Below are 13,784 nucleotides of genomic sequence, written 5' to 3'. Positions count from 1 at the left end.
AGAGCACGTGAATCCCAAAGCGGGGTGAGCTTAGTGATAGTATCTTTCCAGCCTAGCGCAGCGGTGGCTGCGTGCCAGACGGAAACTGTGATCTTAGTGGGCCCCCTCAACAACCTGAGTTTACGCTTGTCATAGAGCGGGGCCAGCAGGGTACCCGCCCCTAGCTGGGCCCGATCCGCCTGAATGCAGGGTCCGATTGTGATGCATGCAGCCATTGATTAATCGGTCTAAGCTGAGCCGCCCAATAATAAAGTTGAAGGTTAGGGAGTGCGATGCCACCCTCGTACCAACCTTTACAGAGCTTGGCGTGAGCTATCCGTGCCGGGCGATTGTGCCATAGTAGACTAGTGACCACTGCCGCCACCCTTTTGAAGTACCTGGGGGGCACTGCAAAGGGGGTGTTGTCCAGAATATACAGAAAGCGGGGCAGGGATTTCATCTTAAAGAGGGCTGCTTTTCCCAGCATCGTTAGCGGTAATCCTGCCCAGAAGCTCGCATCTCGCCTGAGGCGGTCCAGCGGTGGCTCCAAGTTCAACTTTTCAAACTCCGTCGGGTCACTCGTAACATGAACACCAAGATATTTAAAGGACGTGCCGGCCAATCGCAAGGGGCAGTCAGAGCCAACCGCGGGTGGGCCGCCCGCCAGGGTGTATAATTCAGATTTAGTCCAATTAATTGTGTAGCCCGACACCTCCCCATGGGCATTGCAGATACTTAAAAGAGCCGGGATGCCATGGTCAGGGTCCGTCAGGTATACAAGCATATCGTCCGCGTAGAGCGAAATGCGGTCCTCCCAGCCCTCCCTCCATTGAATCCCCTTGAGCAAGGGGGTGGTCCTAATGCGGATTGCCAAGGGCTCTAGCGACAGTGCAAATAGTAGGGGGGAAAGAGGGCAGCCCTGCCGAGTGCCGCGTTTGAGCGGAAAGGAGCGCGAAATGTGGCCATTCGCCACCACATGTGCTACCGGCATAGTGTACAGCAGTTTAATCCAGGATATGAAAACAGGGCCGAAACCCATGTACTGGAGAACCTCGAAGAGATAAGCCCATTCAACCATGTCAAAGGCCATCTTGGCATCTAGGGCCAAGATGGCCGCTGGTTCGTCGAGTTCATCCGTTTTGGCCAACACCCCATGCACCCGTCGTAGATTGAGTGAGGTGTTCCTGTGGGGCATGAACCCGGACTGGTCTGGGTGAATTAGATCAGAGAGGTGGGGCAGGAGACGATTTGCCAGCAGTTTCGCCAGGATTTTACTTTCTGCGTTGAGTAAGGATATAGGGCGGTATGAGGAGCAGTCCTCCGGAGGTTTGCCAGGCTTAGGGATAGCCACTATCGTGGCCGTTCGTTGGTCTAACGGGAGTACCCCCGCCGTACGGCACTCCTCATACATTCGAAGCAGGTATGGGCTAATAACAGCAGTGCGGTCTTGGAACCATTCAATTGGAATGCCGTTTGGTCCGAGCGCCTTGCCCGTATGCAGGGCCCCAATGGCGATCCGCAGTTCGTCAGCAGTGAAAGGCGTCTCAAGCTCAGCCGCCGCCTCGGGCAACAGCGCCGGGATGGGCAGATCATACAGTGCGCTTTGGGCCGCAATGGCCGTGACGTCCCGCTCCGGGGTGTAGACTTTCTCGAAGTGGGCAGCCAGCTCTTCTACTATCCGAGCTGGGTCCGTGTGAATGTTCCCCAGGACATCCCTGACCTGTTGGATCCCCTTGGCACTCCCGCCTCTTTTGTCTAGCCAGGCCAGCATTTTCCCTGCTTTGTCCCCCAAATCATACACTCGGTTTTGTGTGTCAGTGATGTGACCTTGGGCAATGTGTCGAGCATGGTCTGTATAGAGACGCTGGGCCAGCGTGAGCGCATGCAGTGTGTCGTCAGTGGGGTCCGTTTCATGGGCTGCGGTTGCGTCGCGCAGTCGTATCTCGAGCGCCGAGTGGTCCGCCGCCTGTTCTCGCCTATACGAGGTTATGGAGCTAATGGCTTGCCCCCTCAGGACAGTCTTATAGGCCTCCCATAGCACCTCAGCCGAGGCTGCGGTAGGCTCGTTCTCCACAAAGTAATGTGTTGTGGCGGTCTGCAGTGCTTTCCGGACCTTCGGCACCTTAAGATATGAGGCATGCATCGGGAAGACGCGGTGGCGTGAGCGTGTTTGTGAAGTAATAGTGAGAGTCAGTGGGGAGTGATCCGAAATGCCCCTTGGGTGAATGAGCACCTCTTCTACACGCTGCAAACCATCCCCAAGCGCCAGAAAGTAGTCAATGCGGGACAGGCTATTGTGGACGGTGGAATGGAAGGTGGACTGTCGTAATGTAGGGTGGACGTGCCGCCATATGTCCACCAGCCCCAACGCCTCAAGGAACCTTTGGAATCTGGAGGGACCCCCGGGGAGAGCGGGTGCGGGGAACCTGTCGAGTAGTGGGTCGGCAGGGGAATTAAAGTCCCCGCCCAACAAGGTGTCTCCCTCGGGGAGGGACAGTAGGAAATCGCCCAGGGCAGGCAGCATCACAGAGTGTAAGGACGGCGGGATGTACACTGATACTATTGTCAGGGGGCGCCCCTCCCATTGACCACTCACTGCCGCAAAACAGCCCTGTGAGTCGGTTTTTGTGCAAATGGTGATAAAAGTTGAGGATTTTCTAAGCAGGATACCCGTGCCCCGGGACCCAGTGGAGAATACGGAGTGGGCCAACATTGAGTACCCCCGCCTGTCCAGGGCCTTGGTGGCAGTACCCATTAGATGGGTCTCTTGAAGGAGTATGAGGTCAGGTTTATGTCGCTTGACCTCGGACAGAACAAGGCCTCGCTTCACTTTATCACCCAATCCACGCACGTTCCATGCCAGAAGCTTGAGGGAGGAGCCGCCCAGTCGTGTCTCACCCGCCTGCATCACGTTACGCCGCTCACCCACCACCATCGAAACTCAGGGGCCTGAACCCGCAGCACATGGCTCACCCTCCCAACATCGTTCCAGTAAACAGCACAGTACATTCTACATTCCAAATCTGAATTTTGATCTGGGAAAATTAAAATGCAGCAAAGCACTATTCGGGACTCTCAGAACAAAGTGTAAAACGGTGTTTCTGTTTCACTAATATCTGCCTACAGTTGTATAGAAACAGAATTTGCAAGTTCATCCACGGTCGTGCACACCTGAACAGGTTTGTGGTGGTCCTATTCAAATATACTTACCTGGCTGCTGTGGAAATACCCTGCTTTGAGAGGCATCCAACACAGCATGTATCTATGGCCTGGTGCACTCACAACAAAGGCACAAAAAGGTGTGATGTTTCTGCATCTGCCCAACTAAGTGTGATCAAGGAAGACCAGCTGAGCCTCCCCTAAGAGCTCCTCTACCTTGCACAACAGAATTTCCATTTAAATTCTTCACCTCTACTATTTACAAAAGGGGAAGTGCTTACGGAAGTCGAATCAGTAGTCCCTTGCCAACAAAGCCTTCTTTGGCACTCTAAAGGGAGCCCAGTCCTTGCCAGCAACAGTCTTTGCCAGCCACACCCAAGTTTCTGGGTCTCCACCTCCCAGACATGTGTTCAGGCAATGCAGTTCTGTGATATGGGAATCGTGTACTTCCCCTCCATCTTGTACTTGTACCATCCAGAACCACACACATCCAGATTGGTCGCTTTTTGCTTATTTAATTAATTCTCTGAACTGAACTTGAGCATGAACGTCACCAGACATCCATCTGCTCCAGCATTTTCAATGTTTGCAGTGTAAGAAAATATGGGTCACAAATGCAATAATATTGAGTTTACTTCTTTTGAGTAGAACTTAAAACTTTTGACATGTCCCTATAAATGCATTCAGCTATTACTTTTTGCTTCTGACACTTTAACTCATCTGTTGACCTTCCTGGAGGGGTGGTCTAGCAGTAGTCTTGCAATGGACAGACTGTGTGCCTGATTCTAGCGCATATCAAAATACCTAGTCTAGCACCATTTTCACATGCACATCCTGTTTCGTTGTACAGCCCGGCTTCCTAAATTGCAAGCTGTCTCCACAAAGACACACTGTGTGCCTATAATATGGCATGGTGACTTAATCTCCATTACTGTAGTTCTAAAAACGCCCCACAACTAGTTTACAAGATCACTTCTCCTCCCCTGTAGGCTAACCCTACTTAATCGCTCCATCTTAACCTATTAATGACACCAACCATCGCTGGTGTCACATGCAACTGGTGTTCATTGGATGCACAGAGGGGAGCTGGGTTGAATGCGTGGAATGTTTTTTTTATGGCCACAGAAGACTAATCCCAAAAGTCCACAATAACTGATAATACTGGAATAACCACGAAACCTTGGGATCTATAGCCGTGTGCGGCCTGGCATAAAGCACTTAAAAGCCTCGTCCATGTTAGGCAGTGCAATATAAATACAATTACACACTGGTAATTTAACTCTGTAGACCGGTTCATCTCCTCAGATCTGCGTTCAAGCTGAATATCAAATGTTTAGATCTGGCTGGTGCAAGTGTTCTAGTCCTTCTCAGGTTAATAATTGGTTCTGTTGAGTTAACACCACGCACATTAATTCGTACTAAGTGGGGTGATGATGACATTGATTATTTTTAATTGCCAGTGTGGCCTGAAGTGATGAAAGTTGCAATGCCCCGCAGGGGAAAAAAATGTTTACATGTATCATTCTCGAACGTGAGTGCTGCTGTTCAGAAGGGTTCATTTCAATGCACAGGAGGAGTAACCGAGTAGTTTTACGAGCTCTATTGCAGCTCAAAACGTAAACGTTCTCCAGTAATTGCTGATCACCAAACGTGCAACAAATCAAGTCCTTGTAATTGAAGTTGAAAGCACGCTTCCTGGTCATGGCTTAGTTCCCAAGTCTCCTCAGAGCCGCGGTAGCCTCGACCCCTGTCTGTGCTCTGGTGTTTCCCGCCCACGCACACTTGCTCGTGGCTGGCGGCAGCGCCGGGGCAGGGGGTGGGCGCGCGCGCTGGTCGCAGTGAAGTGGAGTTAGGCTGAGGCGGCCGAACAGCTGATCCGGCGCTACTGCGCTGCACGAGCTATTTATGGTGCATTAGCTGGTATCAAGGCTCCTGCGCTTCAGCCCATAAAAGGTTGGTCCTGCGCGAGGCGTCCACACACCGCCTGGCTCCCGCGTGCTCCGAGCTTCAAGTGCCTATAGCTTCTGGTAGAGAATTCCAGTAATGGATAGAAACACAAAAGGCGGAGCAGGAATCTATAGCGTCCCGGGAGGCGTATTGTGCAGGACTTTTGAAAGGCTCCTGCATTTGGCTTGGAATTTTTCCAAAGGGACTGTCGGGGTGTAGCCGCCGCGCGTTACTTTGTCGTGCGCAGGCTGCAGGAAAGCACCGGTCTATATTTAACCAGCTTCGCACCCTGGCAGGAGACAACACCTTTGCTTGCTTGTTGATTTTTTTTTTATTTGAGTGGTCACTTTTTTCATTTTAATACCTGGAAGTAATAAGTAAAAGCAGCTTGGACCTTTATAATTTGGAAACCTCTCTACCTTGGCCGTCCCATGCTGGTTTGAAAATTGTTCACGCGGAAAAGCGTTGCGTAATCCGGCGGATTGACTCCCGAGACGTTTGATCCACTCTAAAAGCAGAAGAGGGATTTAAGCTGGATTCCGAAGTAAGTGTCTGCGGCTCTGAAGGCGCAGGTTGTCGAAACATGTTGGCCACATTTCCGATTTGCTTGAGTCTGCGAAGGCGTCTTTCTGAAGAGGCTCGTGCAGACGACGGTGTGCAGCTGTAATCTAGTGGTTGATTGTAGATGCTAAACAATATAGGCTTTTCCTAAAAAGAAGTGAGAATTACGCTGGTTATGGTTACCAAAAGTCCCTGTGCACGGCACATCTGCTAATATATCCATTAGCGAGGGCAACGAGTGGCAAAAGACCACAAGTTTTACCTTACAAATAGAATAGATCATTTTGATCTTGGCACATATCGAATTTTGGTAGATATCTACAGAAATTGTGTACTCAATTTTGATCTGAATAGTTGCACTTGCTTTTTATATTCTCGGTTAATTGTCCTATGTACTTAGTCGCCTTGAGATGCCCTCGGCTGGTACGTTGCCTGGTTGGCCAGCCACGATGGGTTTTCTCGGCTGGTTAAAGCCGCATATGTGGCGTAGGGCACCAGAGGCGTGTTCATAATTTAAAACATATGAAGGGGTGTATTTTAGTTGCACTGTTCAGATGTTGGCAGTAGCTTGGGGCCTGCAGTACTTGGGGCCTTCAGGACTATCTTATCTTGTCCTGTTTCTGCTGTGTCAAGCACGCAGTGTGAGCTTCAGTTTTCACCCTTGCTTATGAAGACTTATTTTCATACAGTGCTTTATAACACTCCTTGGTGTCCTGAAGCGCTCTAACAATGATGATTGCTCAAGAGTGTTCATGCCTTAGCCCTTACTAGGCAATCCGGCAATAACATTAACATTTTGATTTGCTAACACAGGTTACCGGATGGAAGTTGGTGCCAGAGAAGACTACTGTCCTCTGACCTGTTTTATAACTGTTTCCAAAGTCTTTCTCACTTTGGAGCGGATCAGCGTCCTCTCTATCAATGACTGTGCTTTTCTACGAGTATAAAGTTAAAGATCATCTTATCACCACTCTAGACTCCTGTAGTTTGTCAGTATTATTTCATGAAAAGGGTCATACTTACATAATTCTAAATCCTCAAAATTACTAGGGAATTTGCATGATCCAGTTTAGCACAGGCTTGTATCTGTGGATTGGATAACTTTGGAATGTTGTTCATGGGCACGCTTTGCTAACGTTGTAGGTGAACAGTCAGGGATGTGGAAAAACCTTCCTTGTGAATCTGTGGAGTCCATTTCAACAAGGCTGGAGTTCCATTACCTTCGCTTGATTTATTTCAAAAGCTCAAATTGATGGGAGGTAAGGGATTGTGGCCTGCTTCAAGATTGCTAGCGCAATGCAGAATTGCATGGTCCATAACAAGATGAGTTAATGTCTGGTCTATGCCGAAAGACTGTCCTTGTGTAAGAGCATGGGTTGCTTATCTTTAAGGCCCGTCTAAGACTTAAAGATTTGCTTTTTTGGCAATATTTTCTTGTGTATTATTCTACGTAACCCATGTGAATGGTGAAATAAGCGTAATCTAGTTGTTCCCAAATACGTTCCATCACATAAGAAATTCTACCACGGAGTCTGCTTATGGTTGCATGCTTTGGATCAACCGTCTTCTAGTAAAAAGTCAAGTTGTTTTAAATGAGAGCTCCACCCTTGTCTTGGCTAGACCATTTTTGTATATTAAATTAACCAAGCAAGTATCCTTGTGTGCTAAATGCTAGAAGTGTGTGCCTTACTGCGGAGCTTGACCACGTTTAAATATCTGGTTTCCTAAATTCTGAAAGAATGTTGAAATCTGATTTGAAAATCACTTAGTTTCTAAGATGTCTACCACATCTATTCCATTATAATGATCTAGACTAGTTGGCATGTATCCCAGAGCTGCTTTGCTCTTTTTGAGATCCTGGATTTGGAACGGAGAGTGGAAATTACCTTGTCATCCTTGGTTGCCCAATACCCTGCAATGCCAAACTCACTGCAACACTGTTGCAGTCTTACATTAACGATGCAGGGAGCCATTGGTGCTTCCGTGTCCTTGCATTGGTTTTACTGGCCATTTGAGGGGTGTTAAACAGTGGATCGGGAAGTCTTATGGTTGTGTCCAGTCCGTATTTGGTAATTCTAGTGGATTAGGTGTTGTATAGTCCGATCACAAAAAAAGCGATGGTCTTTTTTTTTTTTTAAAAAAAGGAGAGAACTACTAATTGCTACACCCTACTTTTTATGTAGTGGCCAAGTCGGCCTTTTTGAAGGATTCTTCTGCATAGGCGAGTTTCCAAAAGACTAGCCAGTCATATTGGAAGCAGAAGCCCCGCCCACGTTTTTTGGTACCATCACCCCACCCTGGTAAAATTCTAATACTAGGGCAGATATAATTTTTATTAGTGGGTACCTCCAGTACGTTTAAAATAAAATAACGCCATACAGGGTAAAAGCAGACGCTGCTTTGGGTTTCAAGGCCCAAGCATCCATGTTGTGCCTGAGCAGAAATGTTTATGCTCTTACTTTTGCGGATATCAGCCAGGGATTTATTTACAAAAATAGAGAGGCAAATAATCAAGAATTTCGATAGTAATTACAACTTGCTGTCCACTTTAACACAGAAAAGTATGATGCGAGAGGTCCAATGTTATTTACAAACCTCTTGTATTTCTTTTATTCATTCTGAATAAATCAATACAGCTCGACACAGCCATTGGACCTCTGATAGTACTTTTCTGTCGTAACGCTAACATGAAGTTGTAATTACTGTAGAAATTCTTGGTATTTGTGCAAATAGACTGTTTAATGAAAGGCCTTAAATAGTTGCTGGCTTTTAGAGATGGGCAGAAATCAACGATCCTAACAAGTGAACTGTTTATTGTATGTAACACATAGTGGTGCGGCGGAAAGCTCCCTTGCTGCTATTGTCTAACCAGCCAGGGATATTCCATCAGGGTGACGAGAAGCCCCCTCTTGTTCTAATTATTAGATCCCAAGTGCACAATTGTTATAAATAGATTTTACTACCTTGACAAGGGAAGGGTTCCTGAGCAGAAATAACTGGAGAAAGCAAATAGTGATTTAAAACAACTAAATAACTGGCATGAGAACTTGCATTTATGGGTATCATTCGCCTCAAATCAGGTGAGCAGCAAAGGTGACACTTCACTGCTCACCCAACAAGTGTTGCAGCTTTTCCTGTGTGCAAAGTGATTATTCACAATCCAAACTAATGCTTACCCTAAATTTGGAAATACCGAACTTCCATGTCTGCAGTGGCGACTCTTCCGCCAAGGCGGAGGAGCATTGCCCTTTTGCAGTGTTAAAAAAGGAGGTTATCATTTTAGTTTTCCCTGTTGCGGTGTCTTTGTGGGGCGGGCTGCTCTCAGAGAACGAGTGGTTTGTACTCCCTATGTGAGCATGAGTGCTTGGCCGGCCCTCCCAGGGTGCCCAAAACAGTCATGCGCACATACCGTGCTCTCCATGCAGGCTGCATTACATCCTTCGTGGAAAACATTCCCACCCCTCCTGCCCCTGGCTCGGCGTCGTGTCACAGCGCTCAGACCAATCAACGGTGCATGGCAGCGTTGTGATTGGCTGCATGGATCCTGGGGCTTACTGTCTCTCCCAAGAAGCCAGGAAGAGGACATAGGAGGGGTCGTGGTTGGCACACACCACCCCTGGCAACTTCTGCTTCCAGGTAGCAGCCACCACTGCGTGCCTGACTACAGAGGATGCCTTCTCCACCCACATACTCTATAAATTGTCGTCATCGAGTATATATAATATAGAAAGGAAACACCTGCTTATAGTACATTGCGTGAGAAATGCCAAACTAGTAAAAACTCAGTAAGTATTAAGAGGATGTCTCTAAATTGCACGGAAATACTCTTCATTAATGCCTTTTTACTTACTCTCTAGAAGATCAATTTCTTTTTGTGCCACTAGTTCATAATCTATCAATTGGAGTTTGTTTTGCGATGAATCTAGTGTCTGGTATGCAATCTTATAGTAGTGTGGCGCAGTCCTAGGTGGGAACTTCGAAACATCGTGGTTCTTAATTACTCTTGAAATACATTAATTAGAAATGTGACCATCTAAAGAACAACCAGATGTTTTTATTCCCAAGGTTATCTTTTATTTATGATTAGCAAATACATCACCACACACACACACACACACACAAACACACACACACAAAATACATGGGATTCCTATTAAGAGCCAAAATATAATTAGAACCATGAAGTAACAGCTACTCTCTGTTTTCATAGGGGCGAGGGGGGCGCGGAGAGGAGTGAATTTGACAGTTTGTTTCAAGAACCGGTTAGTTGATCTCGGCGACGGAAAATAGCACCCCTTTACCAAAGGGTGTGTACAAGACCTTTAAGCTCCAATTGGGTTCCTTAGGTTAGGTCTGCGGAGCAGTGGTCACATTGTTTATGTAACCTGCTAGTTATGAGGACTGACCTTCCAAGGGCTCCATAGGCGTACACTAAGTACCTTCAAAGTGCAGTCAATATTTCACATATGAAACCTTTTAATAAGCATTTCTTAATAACAAAATGTGTGCACAGCCTGTGGTATGATTGGGATGTACAGTTCATGAATAATATTGTGCGGTGGAGGTGGTTTGCTGGTGGATGGAGTATGCTATAGTGGTGTGTGCTTTGCATTTCTGTTGTGCTATTAAGTGGGTTGTTTGCAAATGTTGCATGTGTACCTAGGGACATAATGATGCATAGATGACTGGCATTGGAATAGGGTGAGGTGGATAAGGACATCTTTTATAGTTGCATGTAGAAACTAATATTCACTACGAATTTATAATTCCGTGTAACCACAATGTTTTAATGTAACTGCTAAACTGCTAAAACCCTAAAAGTCCACGGCTCAACACACATCTCCTGTTCTTTTTATTAGTTTGCCAATGAAGTATTTTTTGTTGGGTGAAGAAATAGCTCTCCAAGTTCAGAAGTTTCCAGTTTTGTGTAACTTAACTGAAATCTTAGGCTCCACCTCCCCTTATTTTTCTTGGTGTTTTTCAGATCCCATATTATTGGTTATGTTCGATTACTTTCTTTGTGTATTGTAATTGTGGTTTGAAAATTGGGCCGCTTTTCTTGAATCTGTCGCACGAATGTGGAGTCCGTATTGCTCTCCCTTTTAATTTGGTGAAGGAATTGTATTTTCACTGTGCTATGCTGTCTTCCCTCCTTGGGTTGAGGAATTGTCAGCTTTCACCCACATGACCCCAAAAACTTTTTTCACCACCAAGATTGAGAACCAGCAGAGCCGGTTCCTAAACCTGGTCATGACAGTGGTCGCAAAAACAACCCACTACACTTTTTTTTTTTTTTTTATTAAATAAAAGCCTTTTATCTGATGGTTCCAAAAAGGTGAAAGCCGGTGTTAAAGAAATTACTACAGATTTAATCAACAAAGGGTTTCAAGTTTGATCTGTCTAATTTCTTTCCAGCTAGGTGTAAATATGTTCAGTAGTTTTAGCTGTAATTAACCACCTGAAATTTGGCTTGAAACCCCTTCTAAGAAATTTGGCAGCGAGTGCAAACTTTGGCACCATTTTTCAAATCGGGACACTTTATTGAAGTTATTGGCTATTTAAGGTGTTTTTCCAAAAGAAAATGCAAATTTACCAGAACTATAGATGTTGTTTTTCTTTTACACATAGGTAAACATTCCTTTACTAAACTTGAAGTATGAGATGTTAAGCTGCAACGTGAAGCTTTACCACGAAGTTCTCCACTTCTTGTTCTTGACAGGCCGTCTTTTATCAAAAAGCATTCTAAATGCATGCTTCTTTCCATTGGTGTTTGACCCTAGCTTTGAGCAACCATAAGTGACTTTCCTAGGAAATGCGGCATCTGCCGCAATTAATGAGCCGTCAATTAATGAACCTTTATAGCTTCTCTCTTGATATATACACACGTGTCTTTCTATCTCTCCTTAAATCTTTAGTAGGAGAGTTGTGGTCAACTCACCCGTGCAATTTCACTTTGGAAGGTACTCCATCAAAACTATATCATCCGCTTTAGTAGTCCCTGTGAAGTCTCACTCCTCAGGAATGGACACTAACTAAAATATTGGTTTTATATTGTGTGACAAATTATGAAATGCGAATTCCTTTCTGTGTTTATATATCTGTATCAAAACATTGGTGGGAGAGTGTTAACTTTGCTCCGCTCCTTATCAGATTAATCTAATGACTTTAAATGAAATAGGATTTTAAAAAGAAAATTTGCATTTTCAAAATCTCCTCCCACGCTTTTTGCTTTGGCTGAGCAAAGACTCCCTGGGGCACTTGGTAGAGACTTATTTTTCAGAGCGAGATAGAGAACACCATCTTTTTCACTGCACACAGTAATGAGTCTACTTTTTATACTAATCACTTTTTAGGGGTTTTGCTGAGTAGCACAGAGGTGATTTTTGGCAAATGGTGTGCATGTCTCTGCTTTCACATTTTCCTTTCCTTGACACCTGTGAACTTGCAGACCTGGCCTGCACAGTAACTTCCCCAGGCTTTTCCTTGAGCCTCCTGCTAATGACGCTTCTTTGAAGCAGAAGCAGGCAATTAACTTAATTTCTGGTTTTAAGAAAACCGTCCCCAGGTGCTTACACTCCTTGGACACAGTGGCGGCTGGCAACATGAAAAAATGGTGATCCATTCGCCATTAATGCTGCTGGGCCCTCCATGCTTTGCTCCTCTCCCCACGCTGATCCTCTGGGTGATGGGAAGGACTTCCAAGTGCTGTACAAATCCAACCAATCCTGGAGCTGCTCTCATGGGCATGTTTTCAGAAAAAAATCTTTTGCATTTAAACAATGAAGAAGGTCGCTAACCTATGCAAAGCGATTTGCAAATATTTAAATGTTTCCTTTACTTAAACTTGCAGGCATTTTCTTAATGTTTTTCATATGCTATCAAATATTGATAGACCATGTGTTGGAAATGGCCCTTCTTGCAGGGTCATCCCTAAACTTTTTGCCTGCCTCTTATAATTTTTCTGACCTGTTGTTGGTTTTATGACTCTGGGCACTTTACCACTGCTGATCAGTGCTAAAGTGTGTATGCTCCCGGTGTAAATAGGACTGTGAATTGGTATATTCCTGATTGGCTTATTTGGTTTACCTGTTGGTCCCTAGTAGTGTGGCCTGTGTGTGCCCAGGGCTGGTAACACAAATGCTGCTGGTGGGCCTGCAGCGCCGGTTTGCGCCACCCACAGAAGCAGCTTGTAAGGTGTACCTCAGACCTGCCACTGCAGTGTCTGTGTGCAGTCTAGAACTGCCATCTTGGCTGTGAAGTGCCCACATGTCCCAGCCCCTGAACCTTCCCTTGGCATCATATCAGTCACCCATGTGGTGGGGTGCATTGTGTGTAAGGTAGGACATGGCTTGATATGTGTAGCCTGTTCTGGTAGTGAATTCCACCCAATTTCGTTTTTCACTACTGCAAGGCTACCTGTTCTCCATAAGCTAGAATGGGCAGTTTTATTATTTCATCTTCTAATCAGAATGATAAACACATTTTAGTGAAGTTGGTTTTAACATTCTGTGTTTGAAAATGTCACTTTTAGTAAGTGGGTATTTTCTTGCCTAAGCCTTCCAGGGTGCTCTCCTGTTGTATTGGCTGTCTGGGTTTAGAGGGGCATGGCAGGCTGTCAGACCTGGGTTGAATAGAGAGATCTGCATTGGGTCCTGGGGAGGGGTAGCTCCTTGGCCTGAATAGGGCTGTGCCTGGCAAGGTGAATGCTGGCTCCACTTCCTACTGTGCGTCTGATGGCAGACCCCTTCTTTCTGAAAGGAATGATGCAGCCTGGTAAACAAAGTGCTCCAGGCCTGAGCAGAACTGGTTTTGGCTGGGTTCAGTGACTAGTGACATTTTAGAACAAAGACTTTTGGGGTATAAATATCTGTGCCCAAACCCCTGATTTTTGTATTGCTCCTGGATGTCAAGAAAAACCTCTGTCCGTTTCACTGAAGGAATCTGCAGGAGAGGACTGTCCTTGTGCTTGTGTGCCATTTCTTGGATTGGCCTGAAGTAGTTCCCCCTGGACTTGGAAGAAGAGGGAAAAGGATTTTGAGAGAACTTTTATTTCGCTAAAGGAATCACCCAAGGGCTAGAAGAGAGCTAGTCTTTTGCTGCAATCACAGGCACATCTGACTCCCCCACCAGCCTCCTGA

The 13,784-nt window shown here is 45.9% G+C and overlaps 1 protein-coding gene across 11 annotated transcripts in view; it reads left to right on the top strand.

Moving 5' to 3' along the window:
- SVIL (supervillin) overlaps positions 1–13,784 on the top strand; it is an 807,080-nt gene that overhangs the window by 149,748 nt on the left and 643,548 nt on the right. For 3 of the 11 annotated variants that reach the window (XM_086941587.1, XM_086941579.1, XM_086941574.1), the window contains exon 1: positions 5,080–5,629. The exons of 4 other annotated variants lie outside the window; for them this stretch is intronic. The gene's annotated coding sequence lies outside the window, so the exon portion shown is untranslated. Of the gene's footprint in view, positions 1–5,022; positions 5,630–13,784 lie in introns of those variants that run through there. 4 more of the 11 variants (XM_086941576.1, XM_086941585.1, XM_086941580.1 and 1 more) reach the window with 4 other exon arrangements.

Source organism: Lissotriton vulgaris, chromosome 10, assembly GCF_964263255.1.
Source record: "Lissotriton vulgaris chromosome 10, aLisVul1.2, whole genome shotgun sequence".
Classification (NCBI taxonomy): Eukaryota; Metazoa; Chordata; class Amphibia; order Caudata; family Salamandridae; genus Lissotriton; species Lissotriton vulgaris.
Note: the sequence above shows the minus strand (reverse complement) of the source record. Positions and strands in the feature narration are given on the sequence as shown.